This window comes from Leptonychotes weddellii, chromosome X, assembly GCF_054177405.1.
Source record: "Leptonychotes weddellii isolate Sample4059 chromosome X, ASM5417740v2, whole genome shotgun sequence".
Classification (NCBI taxonomy): Eukaryota; Metazoa; Chordata; class Mammalia; order Carnivora; family Phocidae; genus Leptonychotes; species Leptonychotes weddellii.
In genome coordinates this window covers 63811315-63818545 of record NC_138385.1, presented here as the reverse complement: position 1 = coordinate 63818545, position 7231 = coordinate 63811315, and positions in this window count along the sequence as shown.

The following is a 7231-nucleotide window of genomic DNA, read 5'->3' as shown; positions in this document are numbered from 1 at the left end:
CATTCACATTGAGAGTGATTATTGAAAGATAAGAATTAATTGTCATCATGTTGCCTGTGAAGACATTGTTTTTATAGATTGTCCCTGTAAATTTCTGTTGTAGATCACTCTTGGGGTCTTTCTCCTTTTATATAATCCCCCTTAATATTTCTTGCAGGGCCGGCTTAGTGGTAACATATTCTTTCAGTTTCTGCCAGTCTTGGAAGCTCTGCATCTCTCCATCCATTCTAATTGACACCCTTGCCAGATAAAGTATTCTTGGCTGCATGTTCTTCTCGTTTAGTACACTGAATATGTCTTGCCAGGCCTTTCTGGCTTGCCAGGTCTCTGTGGATAGGTCTGATGTTATTCTGATGTTCCTCCCTCTGTATGTAATGTATCTCTTCCCCCTAACTGCCCTTAAGATGGTTTCCTTTGTTCTAAGGTTTGCAAGTTTTACTATTACATGCGGGGTGTTTTTCTTGATCTTTGGAGGGGTCCTCTCTGCCTCTAGGACTCGAATGTTTGTTTCATTCCCCAGATTAGGGAAGCTCTCAGCTACGATTTGCTCAAATATATCTTCTAGTCCTCTCTCTCTCTCCACTCCCTCCAGGATTCCAATTATTCTGACATTGGAACGCTTCATGGTATCACTTATTTCTCTGCTTCTATTTTCATGGATTCTGAGTTGTTTTTCCCTGGCCTCCTCTTTTCCCTTTTTATCTATTATATTTTCTTCCAGGTCGTTTATTCGTTCTTCTGTCTCACATACCCTAGCTGTTAGATTATCTAGATTGGATTGGATCTCATTGATAGCATTTTTAAGTTCTGCCAATTCAGCTTTCATTTCTGCCCTTAGAGACTCTATGTTGCCATTAATTGATTTCTCCATTCTAGCTATTGTCTTCACAATTGCTAGCCTGAATTCCATCTCCAACATCTTGGTTATATTTGCATCCATTTGTAAATCTGCTGCATAAGTCATAATCTCTGAGTCTTTTCTATTTTGGGGTTTCCTCCTCTTAATCATTCTGTTGATGTGTGTTTGAGGGAATGTATAGAGTCCAAATTATTGACCAGAACCCAAGCAAGATGCTCCTGTTTTCTAGGGACCTTAGGGTTGCTGGCCTCTTGTTCTCCCAGCCTGTCTTCTCTGGGAGGGGCCTGCTGCGCTGTTACTCAGGTAACCCTGTTTGGGCGGAGTTGCCCTGCCCCCCTGTGGTGGGGGATGGGCTCAGTGGGAACCAGTTTTGGGGGCTTTTGTTCTCTGGTGGCTTTCCCTGGTGGCTTTCCGCATCTCTTCCGAGAGTCAGAGCAGAAGAGACCATTTCCAACCCTCTGCCTCATAGCAGAGAGATTGCAATCTGTTCTTCAGTGAGCTCTCCAGGCCATACTATCTCCGTTTCTGTCTGTGCTGCTATAAAATTCAGTGTCCTAGGTTGTGTGCCCCTCTGCAGTGCTCCCAGTCCTGCCTACAGGTCAGGACATGTCTCTGCCCTTTGTGCTTCTAAAACCTCCTGCCACTCTCAGTTTGCCTGCACAACCCCTCCGTTCTGGGTTTCTGTCCCATGGGGCTGCCCTAAAGTCCTTTCCCAGTTGCTACCAGTAAGTGAGTCTGTACCCCATCCGCAGCGTGGGAGGCTATGACTCACCGGCAGTGCAGGATCCCAGCGGCTGGCTCCCTCCTGTTGCCATTATCCTCTGATATCTGCCTTCTGAATCATGGCTCCCTGCTTTGTACCTCAAAACCAACTGCCTGCGTTCTTCTGTGTGTGGAGATCCAGATCTATCTTCTTACATGTGAGGCTGATTTCATGGGTGCTCAGAGTGGTCTGGTAGATATCCAGCTCAGTTCCGGGGACCAGTTGGAATAGGGTCCCCTACCACTCTGCCATCTTTTCTCTCCTCTTTTTTTTTTTTAATCCATTCTGACAGTTTATATCTTTTCATTGGAGCATTTGGTCCATTTACACTCAAAGTAATTATTGGTAAATAGTATTTTTTGCCAATTTATTACATGTATTTTCATTGTTTCTTTCAGGTTGTTGTTGAATTTCCCTGATGGCTAATGATGTTGAACCTTTTTTTCATTAATGTTAACCATTTGTATTTCTTCTTTGGTGAAGTGTCTGTTCATGTCTTCTGCCCATTTCTGACTTGATTATTTGTTTTGGGGATGTTGAGTTTGAGAAGTTCTTTTTTTTTTTTTTAATTTTATTTTAGTATGTTATGTTTGTCACCATACAATAAAGCTTTAGTTTTTGATGTAGTGATCCACAATTCATTGTTTTCATGTAATACCCAGTGCTCCATGTAGTGCATGCCCTCCTTAATACCCATCACTTGGCTAACCATTCCCCCCACCCACCTCCCCTCTAAAACCCTCAGATTATTTCTCAGAGTCCATAGTCTCTCATGGTTCATCTCTCTTTCCCATTTCCTCCCCTTTATTTTCCCTTCCTTCTCCTAATGTCCTCCATGCTATTCCTTATGTTCCACAAATAAGTGAAACCATATGATAACTGACTTTCTCTGCTTGACTTATTTCACTTAGCATAATCTCTTCCAGTCCCATCCATGTTGATGTAAAAGTTGGGTATTCATCGTTTCTGATGGCTGAGTAATATTCCACTGTATATATGGACCATATTTTCTTTATCCATTCATCTGTTGAAGGGCATCTCGGCTCTTTCCACAGTTTGGCTATTGCGGACATTTCTGCTATGAACATTGGGGTGCATATGGCCCTTCTTTTCACTGCATCTGTGTCTTTGGGGTAAATACCCAGTAGTGCAATTACTGGGTCATAGGGTAGCTCTATTTTCAATTTTTGAGGCACCTCCACACTGTTTTCCAAAGTGGCTGGACCAACTTGCATTCCCACCAACAGTGTAAGAGGGTTCCCCTTTCTCCACAACCTCTCCAACATTTGTTGTTTCTTTCCCTGTCCATTTTTGCCATTCTAACTGGTATAAGGTGGTATCTCAATGTGGTTTTGATTTGAATTTCCCTAATGGCTAATGATGATGAACATTTTTTTCATGTGTCTGTTAGCCATTTGTATGTCTTCTTCAGAGAAGTGTCTTTTCATGTCTTCTGCCCATTTTTTGACTTGCTTATTTGTTTTTTGGGTGTTGAGTTTAAGAAGTTCTTTATAGGTCTTGGATACCAGCCTTTTATCTGTAGTTTCATTTGCAAATATCTTTTCCCATTCTGTGGGTTGCCTGTTTGTTTTTTTTGACTGTTTCCTTTGCTGTGCTTTTATGTGCTTTTTTTTAATGTGCTTTTTATGTTGATGAGTTCCCAAAAGTTCATTTTTGCTTTTGTTTCCCTTGCTTTTGGAGAAGTGTCTTGAAAGAAGTCACTGTGGCCAATGTCGAAGAGGTTACTGCCTATGTTCTCCTTTAGGATTTTGATGGATTCCTGTCTCATATTGAGGTCTTTCATCCATTTGGAGTTTATCTTTGTGTATGGTGGAAGAGAATGGTTCAGCTCCATTTTTCTATATATAGTGGTCTAATTTTCCTAGCACCATTTACCAGAGAGACTTTCTTTTTTTCCTTTGGATATTCATTCCTGATTTGTCAAAGATTAGTTGACTATAGAGTTGAGGGTCCATTTCTGAGGTGTCTATTTTGTTCCATTGATCTATGTATCTGTTTTTGTGCCAGTACCATGCTGTTTTGGTGATCCCAGCTTTGTAATAAAGCTTGAAATCAGGAAAAATGATGCCCCCAGCTTTGTTTTTCATTTTAACATTTCCTTAGAGATTTGGGGTCTTTTCTGGTTCCATACAAATATTAGGATTGTTTCTTCCTGCTCTTTGAAAAATGTCAATGGTATTTTGATTGGGATGGCTTTGAAAGTATAGATTGCTCTGGGCAGCATAGACAATTTAACACTATTCTTTGAATCCATGAGCATGGAATGTTTTTATATCTTTTTGTGTCTTCTTCAATTTTTTTTCAGAAATGTTCTGTAGTTTCTAGAGTATAGATCATTTACCTCTTTGGTTAGGTTTATTCCTAGGTATTTTATGATTTTTGGTGCTATTGCAAATAGAATCAATTCCCTAATTTCCCTTTGTACAGTTACATTGTTAATGTATAGATAAGCAACTGATTTCTGTGCATTGATTTTGTATCCTGCCACATTACTGAATTCCTGTATGAATCCTAGCAATTTTGGGGTGGGGTCTTTTGGGTTCTCCACATAAAGTATCTTGTCATTTGGGAAGAGAGAGAATTTGACTTTTTCTTTGTCAATTTGAATGTTTTTCCTTTCTTTTTACTGTCTGATTGCTGAGGCTAGGATTTCTAATACTATGTTGAACAATAGTGGCAAGACTGGGCATTCTTGCCATGTTCCTGATCTTAAGGGAAGAGTTGAGAATGATATTCGCTGTGGGCTTTTCATAGATGGTTTTATGAATTTGAGACATGTTCCCTCTATCCCTATACTCTGAAGAGTTTTAATCAGGAAAGGGTGTTGTATTTTGTCAAGTGCTTTTTCTGCATTAATTGAGAGCATCGTATGTTTCTTATCTCTTCTTTTATTAATTTGTTCTATCACAGGGGCGACTGGTTGGCTCAGTCAGCTAAGCATCTGCCTTCAGCTCAGATCATGATCCCAGGGTCCTGGGATCAAGCCCCACATTGGGCTCCCTGCTCAGTAGGGAGCCTACTTCTGCCTCTTCCATTCCCCTTGCTTGCGTTCCTGCTCTTGCTATCTCTTTCTCTCTGTAAAAAATAAAAAAAAATCTTTTTTTTTTTTTTTAGAGATAGTCAATCTTTATTGAGTTGTTGTTTGTTGCCAGGTGCTGCTCTCAGCATTTTACATGGATTAAAAAAATGTGTTCTGGGCGCCTGGGTGGCTCAATCAGTTGGGCATCTGCCTTCAGCTCACGTCATGATCCCAGAGTCCTGGGATCAAGCCCTGCATCGGGCTCCCTGCTCCGCGGGAAGCCTGCTTCTCCCTCTTCCACTCCCCCTGCTTATGTTCCCTCGCTCACTGTGTCTCTATCTGTCAAATAAATAAATAAATAAATCTTTAAAAAAATGTGTTCTATCACATTAGTTGATTTGTGAATGTTGATTCACCCTTGCATCCCAGGAATAATTCCCACCTGGTTGTGATGGATAATCCTTTTGATGTACTGTTGGGTCCTATTGGCTAGTATCATGTTGAGACTTTTGCCATCCATATTCACCAGGGATATTGTCAGTAATTCTCCTTTTTGATGGGTCTTTGCCTGGGTTTGAGATAAAGGTAATACTGGCCTCATAGAATAAATCTGGAAGCTTTCCTTCTTTTTCTATTTTTGAAACAGCTTCAGGAGAAATGGTAGGATTTTTTCCTTAAATGTTTGGTAGAATTCCCCTGGGAATCCATCAGGCCCTGGACTCCTGTTTTTTGGGAGGTTTTTGATCATTGCTTCAATTTTATTACTGGTTATTGGTCTATTCATATTGTCAATTTCTTCCTGTTTCAGTCTTGGTAGTTTATAGGTTTCCAGGAAGGCCTCCATTTCTTCCAGGTTGCCAAATTTATTGGCAAATAGTTGTTGATAATAATTTATAATAATGATTCCTATTTCCTTGGTGTTAGTCATGATCTTCCACTTTCATTCATAATTTTATTAATTTGGGTCCTTTCTCTTGTCTTTTGGATAAGTCTGTCCAGAGGTTTATCAATCTTATTAATTCTTTCAAAGAATCAGCTTCTAATTTTGTTGTTCTGCTCTACCGTATTTGTGGTTTCTATTTCATTGATCTCTTCTCTAATCTTTATTATTTCTCTTATCCTGCTTGGCTTAGGCTTTATTTTTTGTTCTTTCTCCAGTTCTTTAAGGTGTAAAGTTAGCTTGTGTATTCGGAATATTTCTACTTTTTTGAGTGAGGCTTAGATGGCTATGCATTTCTCCCTTTGGACTGGCTTTGCAGTAGTCCATAGGTTTTGGACTGATATGTTTTCATTCTCATTGGTTTCCATGAATTGTTTAAGTTGTTATTTAATTTCCTGGTTGACCCAAACATTCTTAAGGAGAATGGTCTTTAGTTTCCAAGTATTTGAATTTTTGCCAAATTTTTCTTCCGATTGAGTTCCAGTTTCAAAGCATTGTGGACTGAGAATATGTAGGGAATAATCTCAATCTTTTGGTATCCATTGAGACCTGATTTGTGACACAATATGTGGTCTATTCTGGAGAAAGTTCCATGTGTGTCTAGAAGAATGAGTGTTCTGTTCTTTTAGGGTGGAATGTTCTGTATATATCTGAGTTCCATCTGGTCCAGTGTGTCATCAAAGCTCTTGTTTCTTTGTTGATCTTCTGCTCAGATGATCTGTCTTGCTGAAAGTTGAGTGTAGGGTCTCCTACTATTAAAGTATTATTACCAGTGTGTTTCTTTATTTTGGTTAACAGTTGGCTTATGTAGTTGGCTGCTCCAATGTTGGGGGCATAGATATTTACAATTGTTATATCTTGTTGGATAGGCCCTTTAAGAATGATATGGTGTCCTTCTGTATTTTTTACTACAGTCTTTAGCTTAAAATCTAATTTGTCTGCTATGAGAATTGCTACCCCATCTTTCTTTTGAGGTCTGTTGGCATGAAAAATGGTTCTCCATGCCCTCACTTTCAGTCTGGAGGTGTCTTTAGGTTCAAAATGAGTCTCTTGTAGACAGCAAATGAATAGGTCATGTCTTTTTATCCAATCTTCAACCCTGTGTCATTTCATGGGAGCATTTAGGCCATTCACATTGAGAGTGATTATTAAAAAATATGATTTTATTGCCTTCATGTTGCCTGTGAAGCCCTTGTTTCTATAGGTTGTCTCTGTATATTTCTGGTCTCTATTACTCTTGAGGTCTTTCTTCTTTTATAGAATCCCCTTTAATATTTTTTGCAAGGCCGACTTGGTGGTCACATATTTTTTTCAGTTTCTGCTGGTCTTGGAATCTCCTTTTCTCTCCAACCATTCTGAGTGACAGCCTTGCTGGATAAAGTGTCCTTAGCTGCATGTTCTTCTCATTTAGTACCCTGAATATGTCTTGCCAGCTCTTTCTGGCTTGCCAGGTGTGTGTGGACAGGTCTGACATTATACTGATATCCCTTCCACTGTATATAAGGAATCTCTTCCCCCTAACTGCCCTTAAGATGGTTTTCTTGGTTCTGAGATTTGCGAGTTTTACTATTACATGCCAGAGCATTGGTCTGTTCTCCTTGATCTTGGGAGGGGTCCTCTTTGCTTCTT